Genomic DNA, 12,220 nt, shown 5'->3' with positions numbered 1-12,220 from the left:
GACTGTAAGCTCTTAAAACACTGGAAGGAAGTATCGATGGTAGAATATATAACCTGGTGGCATACTGTGTGTTTAACTGTTAAATCTGAGCGTGTTGCTGCTGAAAAATTAAGGGCCTCTTCTATCAAACTATGCTAGCAGTTTTTAGCACAGAGAGCAGCCCTGAATGGTCCGCACTGCTCCCGATGCTCATAAGAACTCTATGAGCATCGGGAGCAGCGCGGGCCATTCAGCGTTTGATAGAAGAGCCCCTAAATGCGTTAAATAAATTTCATAAAATATGGGAGCCTTTGGATTATTGTAGTTATGCGCCTGTTAAAATATGAGGATTTGCTTTGCGAGATGTACAACCACACAGTTTTAACTGTTGCATCTATGATAGCATTAATGTGTATTGTTATTTGTTGCATTGTAACGTTTCTTCATTATCTTTTATATATACATTTGATTCAAGTTTTATATCATTGTGGTATATTATATACAAATTTTTAATACAAATTATTGAACAAAAAAAGATTGTAAGCTCTTTTGAGCAGGGACTTTCTCTTCTATGTTTTGATGTACAGTGCTGTGCATGTCTAGTAGTGCTATAGATAAGTAGTAGTGGTAGCAGTTCTCCAGTCTCTCCTTGTATGACTTTTGGCTCAAAGCCCTTACCGTTTCCGCTGCCTTCCTCTGGTCTGCTTCAAGTCTTCTTATATCCTTAGCCAGATATGGCCTCCAAAATGAACACAATACTCCAAGAGGGGCCTCAGCAACAGCTTGTACAGGGGCATCAATACATCCTTTCTTCTGCTGTTTATGCCTCTATCTATACAGCCTAGCATCCTTCTGGCTACTGTCACCACCTTGTTATACTGTTTTGTCATCTTCAGATCCTCACAAATGTCATTGCCTTCAGATCCTCAGACACTATCACTCCAAGGTCCCTCTCTCCATCTGTGCATAACATCCTCTCACCTCCTAGCATGTAAGGCTCCCTCAAATTTCTACTTCCCAAATGCATCACTCTGTACTTCTTTGCACTGAATTTTAGTTGCCAAACATTAGACCATTCTTCCAACTTTTGCAACTCCATTACAAATCTTGGCATCATCTGTAAAAAGCAAACCTTACCTTCTAAGCCTGTGGAATTGTCGCTCATAAATATATTGAACAGAATTGGCCCCAGCACTGATCCTTGAGACACTCCACTGCTCACCTCTACTACTCACACTCCACTACTCCACCGATCCTTGAGACACCTCCAGTACTCACACTCCACTTACTCACCTTCTTCCAAGTGAATTCCATTAACCACCACCCTCTGGCGTCTGTCTGTCAACCAGTTTCTAATCCAGTTCACCATTTTGGGTCCTAACTTCAGCCGAGGTTGCCCATCTCTATGTCCAAGTGCTAATACACAAAGGCCCTGATTCTATAAAGTCTGCCTAAATGTAGTCACCAATTTCAGTGCCTAATTTAATTGAGCAATAGGCTTAATCAGTGCCTATATTGGCACTCAACACCTCACAATGAGGTTTAATAGGAGTTAATTGAATGTTAAGCACCTAATTTGAAAAACTCAATTCTATAAAAAGTAGGCTCCTAGCCCAAAGCGCCCGCACTAGAAGTGGGCATGGTTAGAAGCGGATCATGGGCATGTTTTTGAGTTAGGCACCTCTTGGTAAATTAGGTGTCATTATGCTCTGATATCAGTAAAAGGACCTGTAAATCAACAATAACATTTGTACAGAAATAAAGCTGATATTAGAATAGGAACTAAGAAAAGAAAAAAAAGTAGAGGAATTAATCTTTATTGCTCCTTAAAATCTACCATATGGGATTTGAAAAGTTTTGGGGAAAAAAAGCTAGTTAAACAGCGTACTCTCCATCGAGGGCTAGACACCTAGGCCAGTGAATTTTTACTTTTTTTGCATCATAGAAGAAATAGCTTATAGAAAAAACGGAAACTCGCTGGTCTAAGAGGCATATTTTCAAAGCACTTAGACACACAAAGTTCTGTAGGTTACAATGGTACTTTGTGTGTCTTAAGGGTTTTGGAAATGAGCCCCTTAGGCTGAAATTCTGTACAAGATGCGCTGCAGTTAGGCAGCAGTGGGCACCCTACTGCCACCTAACTGACCAATCAGGGGGCACATTTTAAAAAAAAACCTGATGGTGCCATTCTAAGGCACTGGTCTTGTGCCTACGAAAGTGCATATGGATGACTATGGATGCCTAAGGCTGTCGGGGACGTAGTTTGTGTCAGAAGTGGCCTTAGGCATCTGTAGGCATTCTTATGCACCTCCTTAGGTGCAAGACTGGTGCCTTTAAAAGTAGGCCTTTAAAACAGCCGCGATTCTGTAAACTGTGCTGGTGCATGATTGACACACAATTGGCGGCAGTTTCTTAGGCAGCCGCCGATACCAGCACTATTTATAGAATCCGTGTTTTAGTGTATAGCCCTTGATGGAGACTATGCTGTTTAATTTGCTTATTTACCAAACTTTTTAAGCCAAAGAAAATGAAATTACTAGCTAAATGGAAAAAACCAAACACTCGCTTACTAACACCCTGCTAAACCTTAATTAGATATGATCCAGTTAAGCAGTTACTACCATAAAGATTCGCCTACACACAGATAGTTGAGAAGGAATAAAGAAGACAAATCTTTGGGAATTATGTCTGACCATTCATTTACAAGGATACTTAAGAAAACACCTTCAAGTTGTTGAACTACTGGACACAACAACAAAAATTGCTTTTGTTTCCATTGAGTCTCTCTAGAGACATCTGGAAACATCCAGATCTTTGTATATATATATAAAAAAATTGTCTAAGTCTGAAATACATTTTTAATAGCCAGTCTCTGTCCACAGCCAATGTTATAGTCACCATTACGGTTGAAACCATGATAATTTATTGCTCAGAAGACGCCATAAAATCAGACAAATTTACCAAATCCAAATCTTGTGGAATATTCTCTGGAGTACTCTCCTGAGTTATCAAAGCATAAAAAAGGAGAACCAAATCCACAAACTCAAATACGCAAAACACGGAGTGGAAATGTCATATATAGACTGGTGGACTCAATCTATTTCATAAATGTCCTTTATTTCATCCAGCAACTCAATGACTCGACATGTACATGTTTCGGCCAAGAAGGCCTGCTTCAGGAGTCTGAGGCAGCTTGCGGGACTGTTGCTGAAGCAGGCCATCTTGGCTGAAACATGTACACGTCGAGTCATTGAGTTGGATGAAATAAAGGACATTTATGAATTAGATTGAGTCCACCAGTCTATATAGGACATTTCCACTCCTTGTTTTGTGAACTCTCCTGAGTTTCCACTGTTAAACGCTGTCTTTGATTTGGGAAATTCTTCACTGGTATACAGTAAACTTTAGAGCATGGTGGGATATTACTCTCATTAAAGCCTCTATAAGAGATTTCTTCAATATATTTAGATTAGAAGTTTAGCAGATGTATATTTCCTGCACACACATCTTTAATGACTTCCTTCATGAAATTATGTCAATAAATACCATGCAAGCATTGAAGCAATTTGAAACGATCCATGAAAACATACACAGTTATTTTCTCCTAAAATTAGCTTTTCCTTTTCTTTTTCTTTTTTTTTTTTTAATGAAAACTGAAATCATATTATATACTTTTAAAATAAATGTAATTGATGATTAAATATTTTTATGATTTCCTAATGCAGAACGCTAGGGGCTCCTTTTACGAAGCTGCGCTATTGGGTTTAACGCACGCAACTTTTCATCACACGCTTCCCCCCGCGCTGGCTGAAAAACTACCGCCTCTCAAGAGGAGGCGGTAGCGGCTAGAGCATCCAGCATTTACCGCGCACTATTACGCGCATTAAACCATTAATGCGCCTTCGTTAAAGGAGCCCTAGATTTCATTTACCACCTTTGGTGAACATTTTTTCCACACATACATTGCAAGGTCAAAAGCTACATCAAACTTTTAATCTACTTTCCACAGCCTAATATATAATAATAATAATAACTTTATTCTTATATACCGCCAACAATCTAGATATGTAAGTATATGTAAGTATAATTTATTTTGTAACAGAGACCCACGTGTTTTTTTCCCCAGCATTTTTAGGGTTTATGGAATAAGGATGTAAAATGAATATGTCTTCCATTTTACAAATAAAGCATGGATATCGCTGCACTAAATAACAAATCAAATATGACTCTGTTAATATAAAAGAATCTTTGTTTTGATTTGTAAGAACCAATATATGATTTACCTCCCAAAAATAATAAATAGGGCATGTTATACAACATTATCTATAAGAATTAGAACAATACTTATTAAAAATGAGCATATATTTGGGATATGCAGAAAAGAAAACCAAGCTAATTCATTGACAAGTCCTCATTTCATTATTTTTTTTTTGTTTATCTGCTTTATGAAATTTGTAAAAGACAGTATTGAAAAATGAGGAACAGATCATCATTAAACCCATATGCATGCTTATCAGATAAACACTGTAAATAAGCTTTGCTTGTGGGATCAGATAAGGTTCCTTTATGTTCAGGAAGGAGTTGCACTGCACATTATGCACTTATTACAAGGTTAAAGAAAGGACACAGGAAAGAAAGACTTCGGAAAAGTATTTTTTTTCCTTTACAGCTGTTTCAGGACCCGTTTCACTCAGCAGGTATCTCTGTAATGATTACATGCTACTGATTATAAAAGTTGGAATGCATTACAACTACAGAAATAGTAGGAACATTCACACAACATACTATTTGTAGTTAGCATATGATAGTTTCTCCATTTTATTTATTTATTTCTTCCATTTGTGCATCTCACATACCTATATAAGCTCTAGGCGACATTACAAAGGAGTTAGAAGAGGGTATGGAGGACTATGGAGGGCAGGAAAGGAGTGGAGAGGAGAGAAGTATGTAGAATATTTCATAGAAATTCCTAACTGTACAGATAGGAGCACCATCTATGTAAATAATATGTAAATGAATTAAAGTAATACATAAAAAGGAATAGAAGGGAGGAACCGTTAAACAATATAATTCAGTTAATCAAATGATATCTAAATGAATTAATCAGTTAATAAAATCAGTTAATCAAATGATATCTAAATGAATATGTAAAAAGGAATAGAAGGGAGGAGCCATTAAACAATAGAATTCAGTTAATAAAATAAAAAGAATAGAGGTAAAAACAATGGAATAAAATTTAAAATAATTCATAAACTGGAAGAAAATATTGAAAACCAAAATCAAATAAGTCTGGCAATTTCCTGAAGCAGCTCTGTTGTCTCAGCATATTTTAAATAATCCCAACGGCAAAAGTCCAGACGGGACAGATATCATTTGGGTATCATTTTGGGTAGCGTTACAATATAAAAAATTTAGCCTTCTGCAAGAAGCCAGAAAATCATTGTAAATATTCCTCCTATTTACCAAACATATTTCTCCTAGGCACAGAATGGTGGAAACATCTCAGCAAATCTGACCCACCGAGAGAAATATTCTTAAAGTTTAACAGGAACCTATTCTAAAATCTGTTCTGGTTTGTGGAGAATTATGAATTCAGTATAGTAATTAAAATATTTCAAACCCTGTTGAGTCAGAGCAAGGGCCATTGAGCTCAGTATCCTTTCTTTGACAATGGCAAGTCTGGGTCACAAGTACCTAGCAGATCCCAAAAAGTGGAACTAGTTTTTTATATCTCATATTTCAGAAAGAAATGATTGCCTTCCCAAGTTTCCTTGACCAATCATTTTTAATGGGCTTTCCCCCAAACCTCTTTTGAAACTACTATGTTTTGACTACATCACAAAAAACATAAGAATGTAGAGTTGCCCCATTACATCAACCCAAGTGTCCATCTAGTATGGTATCCTGTATCCCACATTGTCCTCCTGGGAAGTAGTTATGAGTATATTACAAATTATGTAAATCATTTTGATGCTTTTGCAGGACATGTGCCATTAAGTTCATTAAAGGAAATGAAGTCAATTTTCCTTTTATGTTTTGCATCTATGTATAGGTTTCTGATTAAAAAGAGCAAGGCAACCATGTTAAGCAGAGGCCACACACAAATGGGCTGAGGCATTAAGGTGGCTGAGATTCTTCAGACTGAAGGGGACAGCAAATACGAGGGGGCATTCTGAGAAACTGAAGGGAGACAGGTTCAAAACAAATGCAAGGAAGTTCTTTTTCACCCAAAGGGTCGTGGACACTTGGAATGCGCTACCGGAGGAAGTGATCAGGCAGAGTACGGTACAGGGATTCAAGCAGGGATTGGATGGATTCCTGAGGGATAGAGGGATCGTGGGGTACTGAGTAAACCAACCTGGTCGTGCATGTGCAAGACCGGAGGGCTAGGACTTCGATAGGAGGACAGAACTTAAATGGGAAACCAAGGTGGCAGGGGAGCCCCTTCTGATGATTCAGACAGGCCTTGACCTGTTTTTGGCCATCGCGGGAGCGGACTGCTGGGCAGGATGGACCTGTGGTCTGACCCGGCAGAGGCACTGCTTATGTTCTTATGTTCTTATGAGAAAGGGGCTTAGGGGTAGGGGTATTAAGAAGAAAAGAGGAGGCAAAGGAATAGCAGGGGTGCTGAAAAGCTCTCAGCCCATCCAAGAAGAGAATGACGTGGATCAATGATCTGAAACAACATCAAAACAAAGAATTTCGATAACACTCTTTTCAACTACAGTGGCAAAATAATGCTCAGAATTTAGGAAGTTGGTTGGTTGAGCTGAGAACTTTTCAGCACCTCCTTGTATATTATAAAAGTAAGCCAAGTACAGGACAATCAAGCCATTGTGACATCACTGATGAGGTTGGCTCTTATTGGTGGAATGAGGCATTATGACATCACAATCTCAGCTCTGGTTACCAGAGATTGAGGCCCTGATTCTACAAAGTGCGTCCCGATTTTAGGCAGCTGTAGGCGTCCTACAGCTGTCTAATCAGCCAATCGGGATGCACGTTTTAAAAAAAAATGCTCCCCAGGCAGGCCGCCTATATTGAAGGTGCCTCCGGGAGCCTAGGGAGGCCCGCAAGATGCCTAAGCTCGCCTAAGGGCCTTAGGTGGGCCTTAGGCAAACCTAGGCGGCCCTACGCATCTCCCTAGTAGAGGAAGAGACGCTTACAATGTAGGCCAACAAAATGCTGGTCTACATTGTAAGTAGACGTGGCCGCTATACTTATTGCGGCAAGGGATCTCTCTGCCGCTATAAGTATAGCGAGTCGCGGCTGCCTGTCCGATCGCTGGCAGGAGGGTGCCCAAACCCTCCTGCCAGAAAATGCCCCCCCCCCCGACAATATCGATCGCTGGCAGGAGGGTGCCCAATCCCAACTGCCCGAAGACGCACCCCCTATGCACCCTCTCCCCCCCTGCGCTAACAGCCCCCAAACCTCCACCCCACCAAACTAACCTTTTCTTTTGGCCAGACGGGTCTTTCCCGTCCAGCCGGCAGGCCCACCTCGTCAAAATGAGGTGGGCCCGCCCCTTCCCGGCCCATCCCACCGAAGCCTAAGGCCTGATTGGCCCAGGCTCTAGAAGCCTGAACCAATCAGGCCTTAGGCATAGCGGGTCAGCCCATCCCCACTAAGTCTAAGGTCTGATTGGCCCAGGCGCCTAGAGCTGTCTAACCAGCCAATCGGGATGCACATTTTTTAAAAGAAACACCCTGAGGCAGGCTGCCTACACCGTAGGCATCTGTCACGGTTGAGGGAGACAAGTAGAGACACTTAAGTTCACCCAAGGCTAGGTGTAGGCGTGGTTTTACCCAGAAGTGGCCTTGGATGAGCTTAGGTGGCCCTACGCGTCTCCCTAGGGCTGCAATAGGCACCTGAAATGTAGGCCAACAAAAACCTGCTCTACATTTCAAATAGATGCAGTTGCTATGCTGATTGCAGCAAAGAAATCTCATGGCTACGATCAGCTGCAGCAGGGAACTTGCTCCCCTGAAGTCAGGTGGCAGGAGAGATGCCCACTCCATACTGCCACACCAGAAGCATCCCATGGCAGGAGTGCCCAATTCTTCCTGCTAGAACCCCCCGAGCAACCCCCACCCAACCACAATAGGCAGGAGGGATACTAACTTCCTCCTACCAGAACACCCCCTGAAACACGCCCCCCAAACCACAATAGACAGGAGGGATGCCCACTCTTTCCTGCCAGAATACCCCCTGTAACACCCCCACCCACCCACCCGGTGACCATCCCTCCACCCACCAACCCTACAGCCACCTGATGATCCCATAGGAGGGGCCTTAGGCCTTCTTCCCAGTGAATTCGAGGATGCACTGGGAGGGGCCTAAGACTCCGATTGGCCTAAAACAATCAGCTCATTAGCAACGCAGTTCTCTGGTGCCTGTGATATAGACACCAGTTAGAGAATTGGGGTGCTTAGAATGGGCTAGGTGAGATTATACAGGGTTAGGTATCTGTCCCTTAGGACAGATGCAATTCTATAATGGACAGACACGATTCTATATAGAACGCCATGTGCGATTCTCAAAACCTGCTTAGGTGGCTGCTGAGACCGGGCATCCTATACAGAATTAGGCCCTTTGTGTCAGTTTCACCCTTTGTGTGTGCCAACCACGCAGTAAGGGCTCCTGTGGATTTCTTTCAGTGACTGTGTGCTTATACTAACATTAGTAAATGAGCAAAAAAAGATATAATTGAGACAGAATTTACAGCTGCGCTAGAAATTGGCTTGTTATCTGAGAAAGTCCTGCTGTAGCATGTATGAAGCCCATTTACAAGCAAAAACTATGCTGCTTAGCATTCAAAAGTCTACAAAATCCTGAGTGGAGTAGTACGTGTACAAGTGGATTGATTTTTCACTCCGTGAAAAATTACAAAGACTAGGGGACACTTGATGAAATTACAGGGAAATACTTTTAAAACCAATAGGAGGACATTTTTTTCACTCATAGAATAGTTAAGCTCTGGAACGTGTTGCTAGAGGTTGTGGTAAGAACGGATAGCGTAGCTGGTTTTAATAAAGGTTTGGACAAGTTCCTGGAGGAAAAGTCTATAGTCTGTTATTGACAAAGACAGGGGGGAAGCAACTACTTGCCCTGGAATATTGCTACTCCTTGGGTTTTGGCTAGGTACTAGTGACCTGGATTGGCCACTGTGAGAACGGACTACTGAGCTTGATGGACCATTGGTCTGACCCAGTAAGTCTATTCTTATGGTCTTATAGAGTAATGCCACCAATAACTTCCTCAGATGTACAGAACTACTAAATAGGTCTGCTGATCAATGTAACTGTAATTATTTGATCTTATCATTCCCAAATCTTAAAAATATAAAATACTAGACCATATTGCAGCAAATCATTCAACTATCAAATAGTAAAAAATATAGAACTCACTTCCCATCGAAATTCACACAACCGTTGTAGATACACTGTATCACAGAAATCTAAAAACGTTTTTTTACGAAATCCCCACCAGGGGCCCAAAGAAATGCAGACTAATAATACAAGCTACTTGGAAGAAAGTCAAAGTTACTAATCAGCTGCTATTTTGATGTAAAGCTCTATACTGCTTGTTCAAGTTGATAACTTTATGTAACATGATTGTTGCAGATGTTCGGGTCTTGATGTGTCTGAACCTACCAAGAAATGACACGGTGACAAAATTCATCACCGCTCCCGTCCCCGTGGATAACCGCGGGAAATAATCCCATGTCATTTTCTAGTGTCTATTTCAACCTCAGTCCTTCTATACCAGCATTCTTCAAAGCAAAGCATGCAGGTCGGTGGTTGTGCCCAATTATATTCTGATTCTTTCCTCTCTCCTTAAAAATGACATGAAGATGGTTTCCCACGGTTATCCGCGGGGACGGGAACGGTGATGAATTTTGTCACCGTGTCATCTGGACATCTGCAACAATCATGATGCAGAATTCTGATTTGTGAGGATTTGGTGTGATATAAGATAACATAACATAACATAACTAAAGGACCTCTTAGATCCCTAAAGTTCACAGCAGATAAAATATGAGTGAAAAAGATAATAAAAGAAAATGAATGAACAATAACACCAATATAAAATCCAATGTGATTCAAATAATCAAATCAAATATAACAAAACCATTTAAGGGACCTTTGACTAAAGGGCACTAAGCACTTAGACCTGGATTATATATAGGGTTACCATATGGCTCCAGAAAAAGGAGAGGGCAAAAAGAAGAACACCTCACCTTAGGGTCAACACAGTTTAAGAAAGGCAAGATAGACATCTATTCAACCAATGAGAAAATCTTTATTCATAAATGTAGTCCCAAAATCTTTATTCATAAATACAGTTCCCAACAAGGATCCACATTTTGGCGTAATCAAGATGCCTTCGTCAGGGGACACTGAAAAAAATCATTAAAAATACAAATATGGACATGTTGAACCAAAACATAATAAAAATAAATTTAAAATGTAACAGAATAAAAACATTTATATACCAAGAAACCATAATGGAAATAACATGCAAATATATGGAAAATATATAAATACATATTAAGAAGGTACTATCATGAGCATAAATTCACAATAAAAATCACCAAGAAATGCAAAAGACATGTAGATGTATGGAAGATATGTAAATAGTACCATCATAAGCATAAATGCACATCAGTTAAATAAATGAATAGCAAAGGTGTAATGACAAGAACTCAAGGGCAGTAAATTGTTCACGAAAGACATGACATACACCACCAAATGAATGACTAGAGTAACGAAAGTGTAGTGAAAAGAACCCCCTGAGGGCAGCAGAATGGTGCGTGAAGATAAGAGAACCAATCATTTCTTGGGTTTCTTTGGTTCTCTTATCTTGAGTTCTTGTCACTACATGTTAATTCAGTTATGTTTTTTTTGGTATATAAATGTTTTTATTCTATGACATTTTAAATTTTACATTTGTTTTTATTATGTTTTGGTTCAACATGTCCATACTTGTATTTTTAATGTTTTTATCAGTGTCCCCTTTTGAAGGCGTCTTGATTACACCGAAACTTGGATCCTAGTTGGGAATACATTTATGAATAAAGATTTTCTCATTGGTTGAATAGACGTCTACCTTGCCTTTCTTGAACTGTCCTGAAAATGGAGGACAGATTGAGACATCCAGATTTTATTTCCATCGCTTTCAATGGAAGTAAAACCCGGAAGTCTCAATCTATCCTCCCTTTTTTGGCGACATCTGGTAACCCACATGTGCCCTACCTTATTCCTCACGCTAGGTTTTACTTCCATTGAAAGCAATGGAAGTAAAACTCAGATGTCTCAATCCGTCCTCTTTTTTCTGGAGCCACATGGTAACCCTAATTCTATATACAGTGTCGGCATTGGTGGCTGCCTTAAAATTGGCCATTTATAGAATCACATCTTCAGGAAAAGTAAGCACTGGAAATGTAGGTCAGGGTTTACAAGGTCTTTCCAGCACCTACCTTTGATGTGAATCATGCCTACAGAGGTGATTTATTTCACCTAACACCATTTCCAGCATTAGCCATGCCTACATTGGCATTAGGCATCATAGAACACCACCATAGGTGTGATTCTGCCATTTATTTAGGTGCTGGTAGGTGCCCACATTTTTTCATAAACTGCTTTCAATCAGTTTTAAACAGTGCTTTCAACTTACTTTAAGTGCCGGTAGGGCTCCTGATGATGTCTAACTTAAGGTGCCGTTTATAGAATCCAGGCCTTAGGGCCTTATTCTGCAAAAATAGCTGAAAGTTAGGCATTGCCAGGTGCCTAACTTAAGTGTTTGAATTGGTTTTAAGTGGTGTGATAATTGGTCACTAGGTACCACTAGGCATCTTCTGGGACCAACACATGGATCCATGACACTTAGTGGTGCCTAGTGATGCCGAAGCCCCGTAAATGGGTGTGTTTAGGGGCGGTGCCAAACTTCAGTGCCACTAGGCATCTCTAGCCGTGATTCTACAAGGACCTTAGGCAGCGGAAAAGTAGGACTGTAAAACCCTGGCCTACATTTCTGGTGCCAGGGCCCTTGCTAGCGGCAATTCTGTAAGTGGTGCCTGTCCATGACTGGCATGGCAGGCAACCATTTTCTAGGTGCCTGTTGTATCAGGCACCACTTACAGAATCAGGCCCTTAAGGCCATATTCTGTATATGGCACCCATTTTCAACGCTACTGAATTTTGACATTGTGTTGTATTGAACCCAAAATATTCAGCACTGA

The sequence above is a fragment of the Geotrypetes seraphini genome, chromosome 9, assembly GCF_902459505.1.
Source record: "Geotrypetes seraphini chromosome 9, aGeoSer1.1, whole genome shotgun sequence".
Taxonomy (NCBI): Eukaryota; Metazoa; Chordata; class Amphibia; order Gymnophiona; family Dermophiidae; genus Geotrypetes; species Geotrypetes seraphini.
This window is presented reverse-complemented; position numbering follows the sequence as displayed.